The 24,271-nt window shown below is 39.3% G+C and overlaps 1 protein-coding gene across 2 annotated transcripts in view; it reads left to right on the plus strand.

Moving 5' to 3' along the window:
* Positions 1-24,271, plus strand: part of LOC126108882 (zinc finger protein 721-like) — a 238,138-nt gene that overhangs the window by 151,473 nt on the left and 62,394 nt on the right. The window lies entirely within an intron of this gene.

Below are 24,271 nucleotides of genomic sequence, written 5' to 3' on the forward strand. Positions count from 1 at the left end.
CCACTCTGTCCCCACTGCTCTCAGCTGTGGACGGTAAGACACCTTTTAATTGAGTGCCCCTATTTTAATCCGTTACGCGCCCGTCTACAGCTGTCGCCTGATATGTCGTCAATTTTAGCAGATGACACGCGCTCGGCCGATCGCGTTCTAGAGTTCATTCGTGCCAGTGAAATGACGTCAGTCATTTGAAGTTTTTTTTGGGACAACCAACCCCCTTCTGTAGTGGATTTTTAAGCCTTCCTTCCGTTTTTAGTTTCTCCAATTTTATGACTTTTGTTCCCATTGATGCTGGTTTCCGTTTTTGGTTTTTTACTGCTTCCTAAGTCACAGACCGGGTGCTAATGACCATAGCAGTTTTGCGCCCCCCCCCCCCCCCAAAAAAAAAACAAAAAAAAAAAAAAAACGCAATTTATCCATAATGTTCTTCAAACCAGTCGCAAACAATTCTGTTCCATTGGCATGACATTGTTGTTTGGGAACATGGAGTGCATGAGTAGCCACAAAAGGTCTCCAAGTAGCCAGATACAACCATTTCCAGTGAATGATGAGTTCAGTTGGACCAGAGGACCCGGTCAGTTCCTTGTAAACATAGCTCATACCATTATTGAGCCACCATCAGCTTGCACAGTGCCTTGTTCACAACTCGGTTCCATGGCTCCATGGGGTCTTTGCCACACTTAAATATTACCATCACCTTTTACCAACCAGAATTGGGACTCATCTGACCGGATGCTGGTTTTCCAGTCACATATGGTCCAACAAATATAGTCACGAGTCCAGGAGAGGTACTGCAGGCAATGATGTGCTGTTAGGAAAGGCACTCGTGTCAGTTGTCTGCTGGCTTACCCAGAAACGCCACATTCTGTTGCATTGTCCTAACAGATGCTTTCATCGTACATCCCACATTGATTACTGTTGTTATTTACCACAGTGTTGCTTGTATGTTAGAACTGACAACTCTACACAGATGCTGCTGCTCTCGGTTGTTAAGTGAAGGCCATTGGCTACTGAGTTGTCCGTGGTGAGAAGTATTGCCTGAAATCGGGTATCCCTGGCACACTCCTTCCATTGTGGGTCTCAGAATCTTGAATTTGCTGATGATATCTGAAGTGGAACATCCCATGAATCTTGCTCCAGCTACCATCCCACATTCAGAGTCTGTTAATTCCTGTTATGTGGCCATAAATCACATCTGACATCTTCTTATGTGAATCACTTGAGTACAATTGCACTGCTCTTTTGTACCTTGTGTGATATTACAGCCATGTGCGTATAGTTATCCTGTGACTTTTTCACCTCATTGTAATCTTCTCCATTCTTCTGTAGCACCGCATTTCCAAATCTTCTATTTTCTTCTTGTTTGAACTGTTTCATCATCCATATTTCACTTCTTCACAAGCCTATACTCCAGAAAACACCTTCAGGAGGGGCTTCCAAACATTTAAATATGTATTTGATATTAAAAAAATTCTCTTTTTCATAAATGCTGTTAGTACTTTTAACATGACATTTGCACTTGTTTTCTTTCTGGTGATGTTCATCTTATAATCTGTTTTCAAGACACTACATTCTGTAAATAGTCTTCACATATTTGCCGCTGGATCACATTGTGCAAATTCCACAATATTTCCTCGGAGCAACTGTCCGACATCTTCAGGTGGTTCAACGTTGCTGGTGGCTAGGCACATGATCCGGCGTCAAATTCGTGAAGACTATTTACAACATATCCACCGGGAAAGCTTGAAGAGTCACACTGTACATTCTGTTCGATTGTTCTTGCAAGTTGTTTGCTGCCTCTGACAGAATTACAGTCTTGTCAGCAAACCTGAAACTCTTAACTTCTTCTCACTGAACTTTGATCCATTTCCAAATTTCTCCTCGATTCCCTTCTCAGCCTGCTCCGTGTAGGGATTCAGTTACCTTTGAGAATAGGCTAAAACCCTGTCTCTCACTCACTTCTCGCGTACTGCTTACCTTTCCTGTCCTTTGATTCTTGCAACTAAAATGAGGTTTCTATACATTTTGTGAATTTTATAGCCTTTCATTCCCTGTAGTTGGTCTCTGCCAGCTTCAGAATCTCAGATAGAGTAGTAAAATCAACATTGTCAAATGCTTTCTATAAATCTGTAAAGTCTGTAAATGTAGATATGCTCTTCTTTAACACCAGAACAGCTGATATTTCATCATACCTAGAGCTGCAGCTATGTCTCTTACAACCCAGGTATATTTCACTCTCATTATCCTGTGTCAGTGGGCTGTTGTGGATACTGATGAATCTAATCTTTGAAGTGCTGGATATTTTATTATAAAATTAACAAAATTAAGTAACTTTTCTCAAATTATCAATTATCGATATAAAACTTACACACGTTGCTGAGTGCCTTTATTGGCTAACATCACATAATAAGCACAAATTTTTGTGTGCATTTGCTGCAGACAGGTGTCTTACACATATGACACTTTACAAATGATTTGTTTCCAATGCAGTAAATGCTTCTGATTTCTTTTTCAAATCAGCCTCAGTTTTTCCATAAGGATGCATAGTGCTGAGAATCGGGACATACTTGCTGCTCTTTCCAAGATAAACAGTCAATGTTGTATCATTCTTCTTCAGCAACACTGTGCTATGTGACTATTCTTTTTCCTTCTTGGCAGAGACTAGTGTTCTCTATGAGGTCGATTTATGGTGCCCACAACACTTGTAGCATTTACTTTCAAGTTCTAGAAACAATGAAGGAGGAAAAAATTGTTACACGTGACATTTCTTCACTTATTCAAGTGATGTTGCACCAACATACAAACATAATTGTTGCAATTGTATAGTGTGTGTATGCAGCACATAGATAAACAATTGTAAAATAAACATATAAACAACACATATCTTCTTCCTCAGTATTTAGTAAATCATCATATGGTGTAAAATCAGCTTCTGATGAAGAATCTGAAATTACAGGTTGCGACAATTCTTCCTCAGATAAAACTCCAGTGGCTCACCCTCAGGTTCGTAAGCCAAAATCCATTGATGGCATTTACGATGTCCACTTCTATTCTTAAACATTTGGCCATAAAAAACTTTATGTTGCAAGCACTGTTTATACAGTTACATAGAATCGACTACTAACACTGTATTTCATTAAATGAAGCACTGGCTGTGTGAAACTTGTGTACACATTCAGATGTGTTTCAAACTGGTCTCCTTCCACTCCAGTGCTGGAGACCTGCAACATTATCAGGTAGTGACATAAAAGTGAGTTTGACGCTGTTGAGCAAACACAGTCTAAAGATAAACATGAAGCAATAAGAGGTATCAAATTACTATAATGGCTGCAGTAGCAGTGTTAGAACTGATCTGTCTGTGGTTCTAGTTGAATTTGGATTTTGCTCTTTTAAAGTTTCCCTGTAAAAACTGAGATTAAGTGTGATCATTGATTAATTTATTTGGCACAAAGTCATAGAAATTCAGCAGTCTAGGCAACAATACAAAATATTGACCAACAAAAGAATTGGTCACAAGTGACCCAGCTGCGGTTGTGGTGTTAACCTATCTTCTAAGATAAGTCATAGGGTCAGTATTTCAGCATGTGTTTCTACATTTCTATAGAAGGCAAATTGATCTCCTTTCAGTTCAGCCTCTACCATGTATTCTAGTTTTCTGACTTATCAAATCTTTGTTAGCAGTCAATAAAGAGGTACAGTTTTGAAAAGACTTGGGAAATCTAGGGAGATTAAATCTAAGACACACTGGCATCTACTATTGCAAGCTAAGGAACATTATTGATATGACACAGATTCCTCTCAGGTTAGTGACAGTAGGGTGCAGTGCACTATCAGTTCTAGAACAGAGTTCAGTGAGTAAATATCTGGCACTGGGTTATTTCAAAGGAATAATTTTAAGGGCATTGTGTCATTTAGTGGTTTCTCAAGGATTACAGTACTTGACTTCTCTAGAGATCCTGTTATGGTAGAGTGTGTACTAAATAGCATACCTCATTTGTAGGCAAAAGGTGCAGTAAGGAAGAAGACAGCAGTAGTATGAGGGGGTGGGGTTGGGGGTGGGGGTGGGGAGCGGAGATCCATTGTGAACAACACTGCAGAGTGGGGGGGGGGGGGGGCGATTGCAGTTTGTTAACTCAAACCTATGTACAAATGCATATCTCAGATAACTTATAAGCTGCAGCTGTTGAGTTTGCAGGTTATCACATTAACAGATTATGTCAGTAAGACCAATAATTTGACAAATATAGACATTGAAATGAATAGTTTTTCACTAGAGCATCAAAAAAGAAATCTAGTGGTTGCTTAAACAAATGATCATCCAAAGCAGATTGAATCTGATCACACTGTCTAGAAGGTAATGTCACAAAACAAAAATGGAGTAAAAAATAGAGCACAGAAGATGTTGCTGATGACTGTACTGTCGAAGTAAAATGTGTCACATGGAAATTAGTAGTTGAATATTATGGTCCTTAGTTGGCCTATATGCATTTATCTAAGAATTTGAGAAGTTTATGTCTCATTCAGTAGTTTGAAGAACTATAATAGCAACAAACTGTACAGCTTTTTATGTAAATTGAAGGTGGAGGGGGTAGAAAGGAAAGGAAAGGAAATGAAAGGAAAGGAAAGGATAACTGATATCTACATCTACATCTACATCTACATCCATACTCCGCAAGCCACCTGACGGTGTGTGGCGGAGGGTACCTTGAGTACCTCTATCGGCTCTCCCTTCTATTCCAGTCTCGAATTATTCGTGGAAAGAAGGATTGTCGGTATGCTTCTGTGTGGGCTCTAATCTCTCTGATTTTATCCTCATGGTCTCTTCGCGAGATATACGTAGGAGGGAGCAATATACTGCTTGACTCTTCGGTGAAGGTATGTTCTCAAAACTTTGACAAAAGCCCGTACCGAGCTACTGAGCGTCTCTCCTGCAGAGTCTTCCACTGGAGTTTATCTATCATCTCCGTAACGCTTTCGCGATTACTGAATGATCCTGTAACGAAGCGCGCTGCTCTCCATTGGATCTTCTCTATATCTTCTATCAACCCTATCTGGTACGGATCCCACACTGCTGAGCAGTATTCAAGCAGTGGGCGAACAAGCGTACTGTAACCTACTTCCTTTGTTTTCGGATCGCATTTCCTTAGGATTCTTCCAATGAATCTCAGTCTGGCATCTGCTTTACCGACGATCAACATTATATGATCATTCCATTTTAAATCACTCCTAATGCGTACTCCCAGATAATTTATGGTATTAACGGCTTCCAGTTGCTGACCTGCTATTTTGTAGCTAAATGATAAAGGATCTATCTTTCTGTGTATTCGCAGCACATTACACTTGTCTACATTGAGATTCAATTGCCATTCCCTGCACCATGCGTCAATTCGCTGCAGATCCTCCTGCATTTCAGTACAATTTTCCATTGTTACAACCTCTCGATACACCACAGCATCATCTGCAAAAAGCCTCAGTGAACTTCCGATGTCATCCACCAGGTCATTTATGTATATTGTGAATAGCAACGGTCCTATGACACTCCCCTGCGGCACACCTGAAATCACTCTTACTTCGGAGGACTTCTCTCCATTGAGAATGACATGCTGCGTCCTGTTATCTAGGAACTCCTCAATCCAATCACACAATTGGTCTGATAGTCCATATGCTCTTACTTTGTTCATTAAACGACTGTGGGGAACTGTATCGAACGCCTTGCGGAAGTCAAGAAACACGGCATCTACCTGTGAACCCGTGTGTATGGCCCTCTGAGTCTCGTGGACGAATAGCGCGAGCTGGGTTTCACATGACCGTCTTTTTCTAAACCCATGCTGATTCCTACAGAGTAGATTTCTAGTCTCCAGAAAAGTCATCATACTCGAACACAATATGTGTTCCAAAATTCTACAGCTGATCGACGTTAGAGATATAGGTCTATAGTTCTGCACATCTGTTCGACGTCCCTTCTTGAAAACGGGGATGATCAGCTGCATCAGGACTTTGTGTGACGTCAGTGGTTACAAATGAAAATGTGTGCTGGACCGGGATTCGAATTGGAAATTGGGGAGATATCCTGCTTACTAGACACTTGTGTTAACTACTGCACCACCCGGGACAGTATTTATTGTAACTGCACGGACTATCTTGGCCAACCCAGATTTCCACCTAGTGCCACCTGTCTGCAATCCCTGCCTGTGTCCTCTGCGCTTGCTACTTTGAGGTTCCTGCAGGAGGTCAGATGTAAGTCAGATGTAATTGTGCGTCTGCACTGAATGTGGTGGAGTGATTGCCCATCGAGGTGAATCAGTTATATAAATGCGTGTTGTCTGGTCATTTGAAAAAACAGACATTACGCATTCACATAATCTAACAACTTTGACAACACCTTAATTTCCACAAGATCAAATCAAAATGTGCAGTCATCGTTACCAGTATTTCATTTACTGTTGTGATTGTGAATGCAGGTCTGCAAACTATGCCAATGAAAGTGTTTGAATGAGGGGAATCCTGTTTCTTTCAGTCATTTCTACATACATCTGCAGTTTTTCCCTTTGTGCCTTGCCTTACTCAAGTTGCTGTGGTTTATCAGTTCTACCTGTGGACTCACAAATCTTGTCCAACATTTTGTTGGCAGAGGGTATGACCAGCCTGTAAATGGTACATTTATGTGACTAGAATGTTTTCTACAGCCGGTCATGCAGCAAGCCTATCCACACGGGGTAATTAGTTATTTGCGTGCTCCACGTATTGTAATTATGATACGTTGCTATGATGTGGAACATGTCAGTTGATGTGGAATGTGTCAGTTTTACAGCCGTAGTAGACTTTGTCAGTGGAAGATAAGCAAAATGCTGATCATTTACATCATTTCTTAAGATAATTTTTTTGCTATTTATGTATATGTTACCTGTCATCTCTAGCAGTGAGGTGTCATTTTGGGGTGGTGTCATGGATGTGGGGCTTGCACAATTGCCATTTGTTTGACAACCGGCTGTGGTTGGGAAAGTAATACTTAACATCAATTAGATGTGTAACTAAGGTGCATGTGAAGATAGTGGAATCGTAAAATTGATCAATTTATAAAAAAGTTATAAAACCATCCTGCGTCCATCAAATGCTTTCATTGACCGAAGCCTTACACTACCATGATCTCGGGGTCTTATCCTCAAGTCATCATGAGGTGTATCTGAGATCTAAAGTAAAATGATAGTTGTAACTTGTTCCTTTAAACAAATAAAAAATTAAAATGTAGCAACTAAAAAATCAGGTGAAATGATTAAAATATAACCTCCCTAGCAGTAGTAGCATGTCATGCATGTCACTGCTAGATACATTATTTTTAATCAGTTAATCTGAGTTTTTAATTTCTAAATTTTAATTTTATAAATTTTTTGAATGTTTAAAGGAGTAGGTTATAACTATTATTTCAGATACACCTGATGATGGGGCTAAGATCCCGAAACCGTTGTAGAGTATTGTGGCTTCTGTTGTGTAAGACTGCAGTCAATAAAAGCATTTTACAACTGTGGCAGATTTGTTTACCATGAACATGTTGCAGAACAGTTGTAGCTGTCCCACAAATAATTTTTTTTTATGAATGATACTGTTGTTTCCAAATGATGTTTCATTGTTGGTAACAAATTTCATAAAGGAGTAAATGTACTGAGGGGCTTTTGCCAGTAAGTTCAACTGTATAAACGGGGGTCTACAAGGGTTTGCAGAATGGGCACCACACATTATTCTCATTAAATGCTTCTGTGCAACAAACTGTGTTTGTCTCAATGACAAGGTACCCCAGAATATGACGCAATAAGGTATTAGTGAATGAAAATAGGAAAAGTAAATCAACTGCCTGACATTTCCAGCTCCAGAATCTGATGTTATTTTTAATGCAAAAATTATAAAGCTTAGACTTTTAAGATCTGAAATGTCTAACTTCCAGTTCAGATCCTTATCATAACAAAAATGTAAGATTTTGGAATATTGTGTTTGATTTATTGAATTATCCTCATGCAGTATTCCTAATGGTGTGGTCAGCCCATGTGCAGTACTGAATTGAATGTATTGTGTTTTATCTAAATTCAGTGGCAGTTAATTTTGCTAGGGTTCAGTTTATTCATAAATTACCTTGTCACTGGTCTTCAGCTCTGAGAAGTCTCTGAACCACCAACTTGGCGATAATTCTTCTTCTGTCTATAGAAGAATTCAACTTCTACCAAAACCAGGGCTTATCAACACTGATTTGTAGGAAGGCTTTTATTATACCCTTAACTACAAATGTGATTCAAGATTAATCAACCAGGTATGTCTCATTTTTAACAATTGCAGACTTCTGAAGGAAAAAACAAGAGTATCAATACATCAGTATTTACATTATTATTATAATCTTCTGGTCATTGGTGTTTCTTGATGCTGTGGTTCTTGCAGAAGATTCTTTGCTGCCTCTGATTACTTTGCATGTCATGGCACCAATTATAGCTTTAACATTCTTGGGACGGCATAGAGCTCAAGCAAAATACCTCAGACAAAAATAATGAAACATATGAAACAAGACCTGCTCTTTACTAAGCCCTCTTGCATAGTAATTAAACTTTTAACTTCTGGATGATTTTTCCAGACAAACAGATCTTCTGCTGATAAAGCTTGTTCAATTACTTTCAAAATTTGTATGAGATTCCATCCTCAATCATTTAAATGATTAATTTCCAAAAACTTTGGCTACAACACATCTGGGAAACCCCCTCACAATTTCTGTAGAGCTTGTTAATTTTCAAGAAAATTTTATTTAAATTTTCAAGTACTGAAGTTACTCCATTAGACCTGATTATAACTCTTACATTTTCAAGAAAGAGAACTATTCCTAATACTTCAATGTATGATGGAAGGTCATTTATGAAACAAATACTAACAAAGAGATAGAGGGGCTGGCCAGTACTTACCTCAGCTCAGTACAGCCGATAGATACACACAAAACAAAACCGAAAATTTATGTTCCTAGCTTTCGGAACAAATGTTCCTTCATCAGGGAGGAGAGAGGGGAAAGAAAGGGAAGAAGGGAAAGGAGATTCAGTTACTCACAACCCAGGTTATGAAGCAACAGGGAAAGGAAAATAGGGAGGGTAGCAAGGATGGAGGCATGGTTGTCAGAGGGAAGCCAAAGATATTCTACTGTAAGTACTGTGCCAGCTTCAAACCAAAGAGGATGCATACAGAAGTAAAGAGGTATATAAATCAATAAATAAAAAAGAGAAGAGGACTATAAACGGAACAAGATAATAGGAGGAAGATGAAACTAGCACAGTTGGTGACGAAAATATTTGTTTATGGATATATAAAACACTGAAGAAGAGAAAATGTTAAGATGACAGACGTAAGTGATAGCTAACAAAAGGGACAAAACAATGAAGGATGTGGACCATATAGGTGATCTAAATGATTAATGGAAAATCTCATATAGAGATGTGAAACAAATACTAACAAAGAGATAGAGGGGCTGGCCAGTACTTACCTCAGCTCAGTACAGCCGATAGATACACACAAAACAAAACCGAAAATTTATGTTCCTAGCTTTCGGAACAAATGTTCCTTCATCAGGGAGGAGAGAGGGGAAAGAAAGGGAAGAAGGGAAAGGAGATTCAGTTACTCACAACCCAGGTTATGAAGCAACAGGGAAAGGAAAATAGGGAGGGTAGCAAGGATGGAGGCATGGTTGTCAGAGGGAAGCCAAAGATATTCTACTGTAAGTACTGTGCCAGCTTCAAACCAAAGAGGATGCATACAGAAGTAAAGAGGTATATAAATCAATAAATAAAAAAGAGAAGAGGACTATAAACGGAACAAGATAATAGGAGGAAGATGAAACTAGCACAGTTGGTGACGAAAATATTTGTTTATGGATATATAAAACACTGAAGAAGAGAAAATGTTAAGATGACAGACGTAAGTGATAGCTAACAAAAGGGACAAAACAATGAAGGATGTGGACCATATAGGTGATCTAAATGATTAATGGAAAATCTCATATAGAGATGTGAAACAAATACTAACAAAGAGATAGAGGGGCTGGCCAGTACTTACCTCAGCTCAGTACAGCCGATAGATACACACAAAACAAAACCGAAAATTTATGTTCCTAGCTTTCGGAACAAATGTTCCTTCATCAGGGAGGAGAGAGGGGAAAGAAAGGGAAGAAGGGAAAGGAGATTCAGTTACTCACAACCCAGGTTATGAAGCAACAGGGAAAGGAAAATAGGGAGGGTAGCAAGGATGGAGGCATGGTTGTCAGAGGGAAGCCAAAGATATTCTACTGTAAGTACTGTGCCAGCTTCAAACCAAAGAGGATGCATACAGAAGTAAAGAGGTATATAAATCAATAAATAAAAAAGAGAAGAGGACTATAAACGGAACAAGATAATAGGAGGAAGATGAAACTAGCACAGTTGGTGACGAAAATATTTGTTTATGGATATATAAAACACTGAAGAAGAGAAAATGTTAAGATGACAGACGTAAGTGATAGCTAACAAAAGGGACAAAACAATGAAGGATGTGGACCATATAGGTGATCTAAATGATTAATGGAAAATCTCATATAGAGATGTGAAACAAATACTAACAAAGAGATAGAGGGGCTGGCCAGTACTTACCTCAGCTCAGTCCCTTTTGTTAGCTATCACTTACGTCTGTCATCTTAACATTTTCTCTTCTTCAGTGTTTTATATATCCATAAACAAATATTTTCGTCACCAACTGTGCTAGTTTCATCTTCCTCCTATTATCTTGTTCCGTTTATAGTCCTCTTCTCTTTTTTATTTATTGATTTATATACCTCTTTACTTCTGTATGCATCCTCTTTGGTTTGAAGCTGGCACAGTACTTACAGTAGAATATCTTTGGCTTCCCTCTGACAACCATGCCTCCATCCTTGCTACCCTCCCTATTTTCCTTTCCCTGTTGCTTCATAACCTGGGTTGTGAGTAACTGAATCTCCTTTCCCTTCTTCCCTTTCTTTCCCCTCTCTCCTCCCTGATGAAGGAACATTTGTTCCGAAAGCTAGGAACATAAATTTTCGGTTTTGTTTTGTGTGTATCTATCGGCTGTACTGAGCTGAGGTAAGTACTGGCCAGCCCCTCTATCTCTTTGTTAGTATTTGTTTCACATCTCTATATGAGATTTTCCATTAATCATTTAGATCACCTATATGGTCCACATCCTTCATTGTTTTGTCCCTTTTGTTAGCTATCACTTACGTCTGTCATCTTAACATTTTCTCTTCTTCAGTGTTTTATATATCCATAAACAAATATTTTCGTCACCAACTGTGCTAGTTTCATCTTCCTCCTATTATCTTGTTCCGTTTATAGTCCTCTTCTCTTTTTTATTTATTGATTTATATACCTCTTTACTTCTGTATGCATCCTCTTTGGTTTGAAGCTGGCACAGTACTTACAGTAGAATATCTTTGGCTTCCCTCTGACAACCATGCCTCCATCCCTGCTACCCTCCCTATTTTCCTTTCCCTGTTGCTTCATAACCTGGGTTGTGAGTAACTGAATCTCCTTTCCCTTCTTCCCTTTCTTTCCCCTCTCTCCTCCCTGATGAAGGAACATTTGTTCCGAAAGCTAGGAACATAAATTTTCGGTTTTGTTTTGTGTGTATCTATCGGCTGTACTGAGCTGAGGTAAGTACTGGCCAGCCCCTCTATCTCTTTGTTAGTATTTGTTTCACATCTCTATATGAGATTTTCCATTAATCATTTAGATCACCTATATGGTCCACATCCTTCATTGTTTTGTCCCTTTTGTTAGCTATCACTTACGTCTGTCATCTTAACATTTTCTCTTCTTCAGTGTTTTATATATCCATAAACAAATATTTTCGTCACCAACTGTGCTAGTTTCATCTTCCTCCTATTATCTTGTTCCGTTTATAGTCCTCTTCTCTTTTTTATTTATTGATTTATATACCTCTTTACTTCTGTATGCATCCTCTTTGGTTTGAAGCTGGCACAGTACTTACAGTAGAATATCTTTGGCTTCCCTCTGACAACCATGCCTCCATCCTTGCTACCCTCCCTATTTTCCTTTCCCTGTTGCTTCATAACCTGGGTTGTGAGTAACTGAATCTCCTTTCCCTTCTTCCCTTTCTTTCCCCTCTCTCCTCCCTGATGAAGGAACATTTGTTCCGAAAGCTAGGAACATAAATTTTCGGTTTTGTTTTGTGTGTATCTATCGGCTGTACTGAGCTGAGGTAAGTACTGGCCAGCCCCTCTATCTCTTTGTTAGTATTTGTTTCACATCTCTATATGAGATTTTCCATTAATCAGGAAGGTCATTTATGTATAACAAGAACAAGAGCACACCTGATATGATCCCCAGATTTCAGACTACCTAACAGAACAAAACGAAAATTTCTGTTCCGACACTGACAATGTTGAGTGTTTATGGAAAAAGTTCAAGGCAATCGTAAAATGCGTTTTAGACAGGTACGTGCCGAGTAAAACTGTGAGGGACGGGAAAAACCCACTGTGGTACAACAACAAAGTTAGGAAACTACTGCGAAAGCAAAGAGAGCTTCACTCCAAATTTAAACGCAGCCAAAACCTCTCAGACAAACAGAAGCTAAACGATGTCAAAGTTAGCGTAAGGAGGGCTATGCGTGAAGCATTCAGTGAATTCGAAAGTAAAATGCTAGGTACCGACTTGACAGAAAATCCTAGGAAGTTCTGATCTTACGTTAAATCAGTAAGTGGCTCGAAACATCATGTCCAGACACTCCGGGATGGTGATGGCATTGAAACAGAGGATGACAAGCGTAAAGCTGAAATACTAAACACCTTTTTCCAAAGCTGTTTCACAGAGGAAGACCGCACTGCAGTTCCTTCTCTAAATCCTCGCACCAACGAAAAAATGGCTGACATCGAAATAAGTGTCCAAGGAATAGAAAAGCAACTGGAATCACTCAATAGAGGAAAGTCCACTGGACCTGACGGGATACCAATTCGATTCTACACAGAGTACGCGAAAGAACTTGCCCCCCTTCTAACAGCCGTGTACCGCAAGTCTCTAGAGGAACAGAAGGTTCCAAATGATTGGAAAAGAGCACAGGTAGTCCCAGTCTTCAAGAAGGGTCGTCGAGCAGATGCGCAAAATATCTCTGACGTCGATCTGTTGTAGAATTTTAGAACATGTCTTTTGCTCGAATATCATGTCGTTTTTGGAAACTCAGAATCTACTATGTAGGAATCAACATGGATTCCGGAAACAGCGATCGTGTGAAACCCAACTCGCTTTATTTGTTCATGAGACCCAGAAAATATTAGATACGGGCTCCCAGGTAGATGCTATTTTTCTTGACTTCCGGAAGGCGTTCGATACAGTTCCGCACTGTCGCCTGATAAACAAAGTAAGAGCCTACGGAATATCAGACCAGCTGTGTGGCTGGATTGAAGAGTTTTTAGCAAACAGAACACAGCATGTTGTTATCAACGGAGAGACGTCTACAGATATTAAAGTAACCTCTGGCGTGCCACAGGGGAGTGTTATGGGACCATTGCTTTTCACAATATATATAAATGACCTAGTAGATAGTGTCGGAAGTTCCATGCGGCTTTTCGCGGATGATGCTGTAGTATACAGAGAAGTTGCAGCAGTAGAAAATTGTAGCGAAATACAGGAAGATCTGCAGCGGACAGGCACTTGGTGCAGGGAGTGGCAACTGACCCTTAATATAGACAAATGTAATGTAATGCGAATACATAGAAAGAAGGATCCTTTATTGTATGATTATATGATAGCGGAACAAACACTGGTAGCAATTACTTCTGTAAAATATCTGGGAGTATGCGTGCGGAATGATTTGAAGTGGAATGATCATATAAAATTAATTGTTGGTAAGGCGGGTACCAGGTTGAGATTTATTGGGAGAGTCCTTAGAAAATGTAGTCCATCAACAAAGGAGGTGGCTTACAAAACACTCGTTCGGCCTATACTTGAGTATTGCTCATCAGTGTGGGATCCGTACCAGATCGGGTTGACTGAGGAGATAGAGAAGATCCAAAGAAGAGCGGCGCGTTTCGTCACAGGGTTATTTGGTAACCGTGATAGCGTTACGGAGATGTTTAACAAACTCAAGTGGCAGATTCTGCAAGAGAGGCGCTCTGCATCGCGGTGTAACTTGCTCGCCAGGTTTCGAGAGGGTGCGTTTCTGGATGAAGTATCGAATATATTGCTTCCCCCTACTTATACCTCCCGAGGAGATCACGAATGTAAAATTAGAGAGATTAGAGCGCGCACAGAGGCTTTCAGACAGTCGTTCTTCCCGCGAACCATACGCGACTGGAACAGGAAAGGGAGATAATGACAGTGGCACGTAAAGTGCCCTCCGCCACACACCGTTGGGTGGCTTGCGGAGTATAAATGTAGATGTAGATGTAGATGTACAACTTTAGTGATTATTTCCTCTTCTGAAGATGCTGTTTAACCACGTACACTCCCTGAGTTTCGTAATGCGGCACTACGTATTCTTTTAGTTAGGCCAAAAACCAGTTACCAGAAAGGTGTGTGATATAATATCTGAGTTTCTGTGGAAAAATCTGTGAACTTCACAATCAAATACTGTTGACAGAGAAAATACCAGTTGACAGTGTTTTGTCATTTACATTTTGTATAATTCGATTCATGAATTGAAAAAGTATGCGTTCTGTAGAACCATCCTTTTGAAATCCAAACTGATGCTGACTAAGTACCATATTTTGAGTGAGACATATAAGGTATGTGAGTAAAGTAAAGAGACTGATTTTTTATCCACCAGAGTTTTATTTATTTCTTTTTCAAACAACAATGTTATCCCCTTCAAAGTAGTTCTCTTCAGTAGCTGTATGCTAGTGAAGTCGTCGTCCCAGTCTTGGTAGCACTACTATAAGGCATCAACTGCTAAAGACTTTAACATGTCATTCTTTTGAGTGTCATCCAGAGTCCCAAAATCATGTCCTTTTAAGACATTTTTCAGTTTTGGGAGAAGAAAACAGTCAGAAAAGACTCAGATGAGGTGAATAGGGAGCTGTGGAGCAACAGGAATGCCTTTTGAGATAAAAAATTCCATTATGGAAGTTGCAGTTGGCATGAGCCCTTGTCATGATGCAGCATCCACTTCTCTTCAGTGTCTGATCTCACTCGATTCACCATTTTTCTGGAGCCTTTCAAAGACACCTTTGTAAAACATGTGGTTGACAGTTTATTCTGGGGGAACAAATTCTTTATGCATGATACCCCTAATGTCAAACAGGCAGACCGGCATTCTTTTGATCTGTCATTTGCTTATTTGAGCATTTTTCTGTCAAGGAGAGGTCTCATTGTGCCAACCTTCACTTTGCTGCTTTGTCTTAGGCTCGTACTAGAATGTCCAGGATTCAATACCTGTGATCTGATCACATGACTGAACCATTCGTGATCAGAGGCAGTCCTCTCAGTAAGATCAACACACTTGTTTCTTCAATTGTTCTTCTGCTCAGTTGTGATGTTTTTCAGCACAGTTTTGGCGCAAACATTTTGCAGTAAGTTTAATAATTCACCTGCCATCAACATTAGTCTGATCTCACAATAGCACACACACTTTTGATGTTTTCATTGTTTTTTGCAGTCAAAGGTATCCCTGATCGAGGTTCATCTTCAGCATGTTCTCAGCCTTCCAAAAATGATTTGTGCGAGTGAAAATATGTGCTCTAGATAAAGAATTTTCCCCATAGGCCAGTCTCAACTTTTCAAAGGTCACACATGCACATTCCACAAGTTTAACACAAAACTTGCTGGCATAACATTCTCTAAATTCCACAGTTCCATTTTTGTAGTGCACTACAAAAACACACCTTCACTGATGGCACTCTGAAAATTCACATGATGACTGTATGGAGCTGAAACTTGAACTGAAAACCTGGAAGGGTTAAACAATCACCTGTACAAGTAGAACAGCACAGTGTTGCCAGATTGCCCACAGTGTTGTCAGTCTCATTACTTTTCTCTCACACATCACTTATCATTGAAAATAATCACTTTTTGAAAATATAATTCGATAGATAAAAAGAATCTACTCACCAAGTGGTGACAGGAAAGAACGCATATAAATGTTATGCAAACGTGCTAGCTTTTGAAACCAATTACAGAAATGTCTTCCAGAATTCCAGGTCAAGGGAGACTTACTGGAATTCTCATTCTGTTTGGTAAGGCTCCACTGATCCAAGTCTCTGGGAGAGTTTTCCATAACACTCCCCATTTCCTAAACCTTGCCACTCCTTCTCCTTTACCCCAGTTTAAAGCAGATTATTTGACCCACCTTTTTCAAAAGTAAAAATTTGCTGAGCACTTGAAAACACATATAACCTTTTTAACTGTCATCAATAAACTAAATATTCAAAGGAGCCGAAAATGCAAACATATATCAGGAACATGTGTACCAACAAGATTTAAAAAAATGAGAGCTGATTGTATAAAGCCCGTGAAATTTAAAAAAATCCCATTACTTTCTTATCACACCTCTTATGTGGCTTTGCCATAGATTCTCCAACCTCAACATATTTTTGTTTAATTTCTGTATTACGAAAATGATAATTGCAACTCACCAGATAGCGGACATGCTGAGTCGCAGGTAGGCACAACAAAAAGACTGTCACAAAATGAGCTTTTGGCCAGCAAGGTCTTTGTCAAAAGAAAACACACACACACACACACACACACACACACACATGACCACAGCCTCTAGAAGCTGAAGCCAGTCTCTGGCCAAAAGCTCATTTTGTGACAGTCTTTAGTTGTGCCTATCTGGGACTCAGCATCTCCTCTATATGGTGAGTAGCAACTGTCCTTTTCATAGTATTGTTACAGTCCATCCTGTTTGATTTTGTTTTATTTCATTCATCATAAGTAATGTCTTTTGAAAACCAGCAATTGTGTCATTCATAATTTAAATAATGAACCAGTGCAACAGTTACGATGTTTTCCACTTAACGTGATATGTTTTGAGAATTTCTTCTCATTATCATCTACAAATATTTCCATAGATATTTTATGTGATATTTGCATATGTGTTGTTTGCGCTATTTGCACCATATAATGAGAATAAATTCTTGACACACATTGTGCCAACCATGAAAAAATACCTGACTGGTGCAATGTTTCATTATTTAAATCATATTTTTCTTTCATTTAGTGCATATTTTCTGTTTTATTTTCTTGCTTCAGAAGCTGTGCCACTTTTCCACTTGTACTGCCATTAAAAATATTAAGTTAATTTTCATCAAATAAATAAGCTGGGACATTTTCTGACAAATTTGAAACTGGCAAGTTTTGGCTCTGGAGATGTCTTCTGTTGATGAGAGTGAAACAGTAATAAATAGTTAAAACTGGGTTTCATATTCAGCACATTTGTATTTTGTGGGAAATTACTCTATCAGGTGAGCTATCCAGGCACAACTCACAACCTGGCCTCATAGCTGCCAGGAAACTTCAAATCAGCACATGCTCCAATGAAAAGTGGAAATTCATTCTGGAAGGCATTATTAGATAGTTGTGTTCATCTACTGCAGCCTTACAGCCCCTCATCCCAAGTTTTCAACGAAGTAAATACCATCCATGAAAACCTCCCTGTCTGTCTGTTTCCTCATAGTAGCATCTCTGTCAGCTGTCTGCCTTTAGCGTTAACCTCTGAAACTCTTATTTAAACTGAGTTGTTCAATGGAAGGAAGTTACTATCCCACCTGGAGCTAGTTTCAGGAAAAAATGAACTTTATCTTTTAGCAGGCATGTAAGTTCTACAGAATTTCTTTTTGGCACAGCTGTTCCAAACTTAACTCGTGTTTTACCTGCAAATGTGCAACAGGCTGCATGAGCTATTTGTGAGATTATTCGTCATTTGTTGTTGGCTCAAATGATTTGCACATAAAAGGACAAATGTCATGTGACATGATGACTTATCACCTGAAAAGTCTTTCCTATGATTGCAATTATTTGTTTTTATTACCCGAAGAATGCTATGAAATAAAGTTCCTGATTAAAATTTTCAGGGTTGAACTTTTAGATGTCTTCGGATCCTACCTTGTGATTTCTGTAGAACATATTACCATTGTATTTTGGCTCTTTAATTAACCTGCTTAAGTGTACTTAATTACAAACAATAACATCGCATAGTCAGGACATTTTCATTTTCCCTTTTTTGGTCTAATGCATATTTTCTACCTTACTATCGACACATATTTTTACCAACATTTTGTCTGGGTTACTAAAATCTTTAAAACCCTCTGTCAAGATTGTAATGGCAGATTACTTACTCGAATATGCATTATAAGCTCAGGTGAGTAAATTTTTTGTGTTCACCGTTTAAACTTTTGAATATCAAAATTCATTGTATGGAAGAAAGCATGCCAGGGCATAAGAAACATATGTACAATTTCCTCAAACCATCTGCAGTCTGTTATGTACTATTCATCTTAAAAATTGTTTAATATTAGCATAATTCCTCATATGGATCACTTTTCCGGAAACAGACATACTCCTTTCTGTCTTCTGCTCTTTTCATCAATGTTCCTTTCTCTCTTCATGGATTTATTTCCACTTTAACACAGCCACTACTAGAGCGGGCGTCACGTATCTTGGCGGGTGGTGGGGGAGCTCTGCACAGACAGCAGTTTAGCGGTGGGGGGTGCCAGCTGCCGCAGTGTAATCACACTATGCTTTACCGCTCAGTTCGACTGTCGGCTACTGACCGGCGTGCATTGAAGTACGCGCGCGTGCAGGAAAGGTGACGAGTGCAATAATACCTATACGTCTTTGTGAGAAAGGCGTTGTCATCGAATTGTCTGCCTTTAAAATATGGAGTTGTATAAAATATGTAAAAATAAAAAAGCTGTGTATATTGGCAAGAATAATAGACAGACTTGCATTGTTTACTGTGTCTGTCGATCAACACAAAAATACTGTGTTGAGTAACTGGGAAAAATGCTGCACATTTATTTATTTTTCCTATTCTAACTCAGAAAATACAATCTTCTTGTGCTGCCTTGAAAAATAAAATTTGAAGAGTAGAAGAAACCTCGCGAACAAATGTATACCTACTGATACTCAAACCATTTTTATAATACACATAAAATGTTTTGCAATACATGTGAGTACCGGTAAAAATCGCTGCACATGCAGGTATATTTTTGTCTTCCTTTCGAACCCAGAGGTTACGTTCACCCTGTGGTGTCTTGCCATCTGTAGTCAAAATTATTTATTTGGATTGCAGGGAAATATTCGCACATGTGAAATTTCTACATGCCAGTTTTTTAAGTGACCTAATCAAACGTCTGAGCGGTCTACATGTAGAACATCTTTTCGGCACATATTGAGAATCATATTTCAGAAAATATAAAAAGAGTCTGTCATACATTAAAAATCGTTATTAAAAGAACCAAAGGCATTTTATGTTTCTAGACACCTCACTTACAATAAGTAATTTATAGTTGTTGATATTGTGTCTATTGTACATAGTTTTTGTCATAATATAAAACAGGTTTCCACGTGCTGTTTGTTGGGACTAATTTTCGGGAAAGCAAGAACAATTACTTTTTCAAAAATGAGGACAGCAGCCTGACTAGCATAAAGACAAATGAAATTTTATGTATTTTGATGGATAATTCAATAAGAAAATCGATGAGTGTAATCACTGAAGACAAGCTTTAAACAAAGTCCACAACGAAATTGCGTAAGAAACTAAAATCTTTTTATAATTACTTTACCAGCCAGGCAAACTTAGACTCAAGTTACATAATATAGGCTTACGATTTATGATATATGTTTAACTGCTTACCGCAGCATTGCAGTACTCTCACAGGTAGCCTAACCCAAAACAGCGTCTTCATGCTCACTGTCTGATAAAGACAAGTCCGAATCATGGAGATTAATTATGAAAGGCTCCATCACCAAGTCTCTGTCAATTTCCTTTTTAAAATCTTCTTCCTGGAGTATTTCCGAATGTCTGACGCAGTTTGCCCATGCAGATATGCTTACGTTGTTCACTGCTTCATGTGTGAGTCTTTCCAGAAGGTGCTGTTTCTTTCTGAGATATGTGCTTTTATTTGCGCCCATTCCAGGTCAATAGAATTGTAGTGGCAGTGATATGGTGGTAACCTGATTACTTGGTGACCATGCTGTTTTGCCAGTTCATCTTTGTTGTAAGTGCGATATTTAGGCTTGTATACATTTAGGAGCATTGAGTAACTCTGTGATGCTGTGTGAGGAATTCCATGAAATAATTTCATCCTTCCTGGTATTTGAAGTAGGAGCCTTATCACTTGTACAGAGTGCATGCTTGCATTGTCCATGACAATAACAGAATTCTCTGCCATCTACGGAAGTAGCTGTTGCGCAAACCACCGCCTGAAGACAGCATAGGTCATTTCAGAGTGATAGTCATCTGATTCCTTCGTCTTCGATGCTTTAAATGTTAATTTACTCTGTGGTATGAAGTCTGTCTCTGCAGAACCAGCGTGAAGCACAATAAGGCATCTCCCTTTTCCCACAGGAACCTTCAGGCCACCAACAGCGTCACTTGTCTTCCAGCGCATTGGTCTTGAATGGTTCTGATGAACGTATGTTTCATCGAGATCATAAATACATGATTTTCCGGCTTGTTTTATCAAGTGCATTTCTCTTGAGAACATAGTTCTTGCTGCTACAATGTCACTTCTCTCTAAGAGCAGTTTTCTTCCATCATTGCTCTTTCTGTTTTTAAATCCCATCTCCCTTAATATTGTGAGCATGGTAGATTTGCTGCCTTTGAAACTTTCGGCTTCTTTCATGTAGGAACATAATTTATCTGCTGTAGGATATGTGCTGTAACACATTCTTACTGAAATCGTCGAACTCACTTATGAATTTCTTTCGATTTCGGCACTTACCAGGTGACTTATTATTTCTCTCTCCTGCCTGCATAATACTGGCTGAGAATTGCTGTTGCCACTCATATTACCACAACGCCTTGGAAGCACTTCCGAAAAAGCACCACACATAATGCTAAAACCAGTAGTAAACTTGCTCTGCACAGAACGATATTAAATCAGGCACTCGCTACGGCTGACTGACTCCTATTGGTTGGTAGGTCATGTGACTTCCATGCTACTGCACATCCAGTTCTCATCCACCAAGTTACATGACAACCCACTCTAAAGCAACATAATGCAGACACATGGGCTGTGCTGGAACCATCTTCAACATAAGCATAGGAACATTTGGAGCCACTCAACATTAGCTCAGAATTTGTTAAGAATTTCATCAATTATTTATATATTAAAGTGGCTATAAGGGAGCAATACTGTCCAGTGATTTTCCTTAATGGAATACTGTTGGCATGTGACTTTCTTTCTCTTCTGTCTAGGTTCTTTTTATGCCCACTGTTGGTCATCGCCCCTTTATTCAATTCTGTGACATCACTTATGCATCACCCTTTACATTCAATTAGAGAGTGGTACTTGACATAAACATTTCCTTTATGTTTGTATAATAGATATTTCCTCTTTATAGAATGTTCACCTATGCTTTCACTTTCCAGTCATTCATTTACTTACGCAAAGGAAAATCTGTAATGGAATAACAATATCAATTGGACAGATTGGTATTTGTACAGAGGAGGCATTGAGTAGCAGACAGGCCCATTTAAAAGTAGACTGTTGCAAAATACCAGCTGTCAGAGAAAGTTATTCATCAGATGAGAGACAGATGTATATTCACACATACACAACTCACAAACTTGCGGCCACTATCATCTCCGGGCACTTTAGTGTCACAGCTGTGAGTAGCGATTTCAGTTGAGATGGGGTGTGGGGGTACAGACGAGGCTTGGGATAGCAAGGGGAAGGGATAGCAGCTAAGAGGTGGGAGAAGATGCTATGATACTGCTCAGCAACAGGGTGGTTCAGCTGTCTCTTGGCCACAGTTTGGCAGTAGCCAAAAAGCAGGCAGACAGCTTGCTAGTGGTCGTGCCCAGTCTTTTCAGCTAAGTTGATAGACTACATAGCTGCTTGATGGTGTAGGAAATACCTGCGACAGTGCTGGAGAAGGTGGAAGTGGGAGGATGTATAGGACAGGTACTGCATTTAGATATTTTTGCAGGGATATGTGGCAGTGTCAAGGGGTTTGAAGCAGGGGTGGAATAGAGACAGATGAGGATATTGTGTAGGTTGGTTGAACTGTACAGTAGTATTGTGAGAGGAGTTATGAGGATAGTGGGGAAGATATTTCTTATTTCAGGACACGAAACCCTGCCAGAGCTACCTCAACAGCGGCATTGACATCTGCCACTGGCTACTATCTGCAGACCAGTTTTCTGTGCACTTCAAGAGAATTAAACAGCAAGCAGTATTTAAAAAAATGTAAACTGATGAGCTAAATATTGTGATCACTGCCGATCATAAAATTAAATGCTGCCTGGTGGCGTAGGCAAGTGACTCTGGAATGAAAGTATGTAAGAGGAGCAAAGATGCACAGGAAAGCAACCTACTGATGGTTCAGCCTGCAAATGGGTAGTCTACTGAGATAAGTGACTTTGACAGAGCGCAGATTGTTACGACTCTGTCTCTGGAAACAACATCTCAGAAATGGGGAAGCTGTTCCGTGTGCTTTGCCTTGAGCATCTATGGAAAGTGCTTGTATGGCAGTGAAACCACGAATAGGTGACAAGGTATTGGATGTGCACACCTCATCACAGAATGTCTGCTGTGTGAAGCAGGATAGGCAGCGATTTGTGGCAGGCCTGATGACAGAGTACAAAGTTGGTACAAGTGTTTCAGAGCACATAATTAACCACAGATTGTCAGATGTGAAACTACACGGAAGAACTCTATATGTTTCCACGTTGACATCATCAGTTACAGTTTCAGTGGGCATAATTGAGATTGGACCTCAGATCAATGTAAATGTGTCGCATTGTTGGATGAACGATGTTTCTTTGCACGCCAGGTCAACAGTCACATCTGGATACTTGGTCATCCTGGCAAATAACTTCTCTAATGTGCACCATGTGACAGACACAAGCTGCTGTGGGCCGTATTATGCTGTGTGTGAGAGTCACCTGTGGCACCCGTGGGGCTGATCAAAGGCATTGTGAGAGATGTGGAATATGTGAACATTATTGCACATCGCCTGCATCCTGTCATGCTCGGTATCTCTCCCAACAGTGATGGTATCTTCTTGCAGAATAACTATTGGTGTCAGAGGCCAGAATTGTGCTGTGGTCGTTTAAGGAGCATAATACTGAATTCACATTGATGTCTCAGCCACCATATTTGCCTGATCTGAAGGCTACAGAATACATTATGAACGCTATTAGGTGCCAATTCTGTGCCCAGAAACCACTGGCCCATAATTTATGTAAACTGTGTGAATTGTACATACACATATGATGCCACATACCTCTGGAAACGTACTGAGTCCTTGTTGAATCTGTGCCAGATTAAATCGCTGCTTTATTGCTTCAGAAGATGGTCCTGCATGCTATTAAGGAGTTGGGTGGCATGTTTTGGCACATCAGTGTTTGTTTTAGAATCTTATTATCATCTAGACAATGACTTATTTATTTATACCATCAAGTAGGGGTTTTGTATGTATATGGAAGACAAGATACTCTGTGCATATAGAGGTTGAATTATCTGAAATTATCTGTTGAATCTGTGCGAGATTAAATCGCTGCTTTATTGCTTCAGAAGATGGTCCTGCATGCTATTAAGGAGTTGGGTGGAATGTTTTGGCACATCAGTGTTTGTTTTAGAATCTTATTATCATCAAGACAATGACTTATTTATTTATACCATCAAGTAGGGGTTTTGTATGTATATGGAAGACAAGATAGTTTGTGCATATAGAGGTTGAATTTATGTGAACTGTGTGAATTGTACATACACATATGATGCCACATACCTCTGGAAACGTACTGAGTCCTTGTTGAATCTGTGCCAGATTAAATCGCTGCTTTATTGCTTCAGAAGATGGTCCTGCATGCTATTAAGGAGTTGGGTATATACTCATATGTTGTTGTGCCCCAAAAGTGATTGTTTCTTGGGATTAGGTGTCAAAGTTTGAGGAGAAACAGAAATAGTCAGTTGGCATAAGTGAGAGGAAGTCCTGATCTGACTATGTTGTTAAAATTTCTTTATTACAAAAGGTAAGGATTTGAATTAATAATGGAATGAGGTTGTACAATGGTTAATACACTAGACTCACATTTGGGAGGACATTAGTTCAAATCTATCATC

This window comes from Schistocerca cancellata, chromosome 11 (assembly GCF_023864275.1).
Source record: "Schistocerca cancellata isolate TAMUIC-IGC-003103 chromosome 11, iqSchCanc2.1, whole genome shotgun sequence".
Taxonomy (NCBI): Eukaryota; Metazoa; Arthropoda; class Insecta; order Orthoptera; family Acrididae; genus Schistocerca; species Schistocerca cancellata.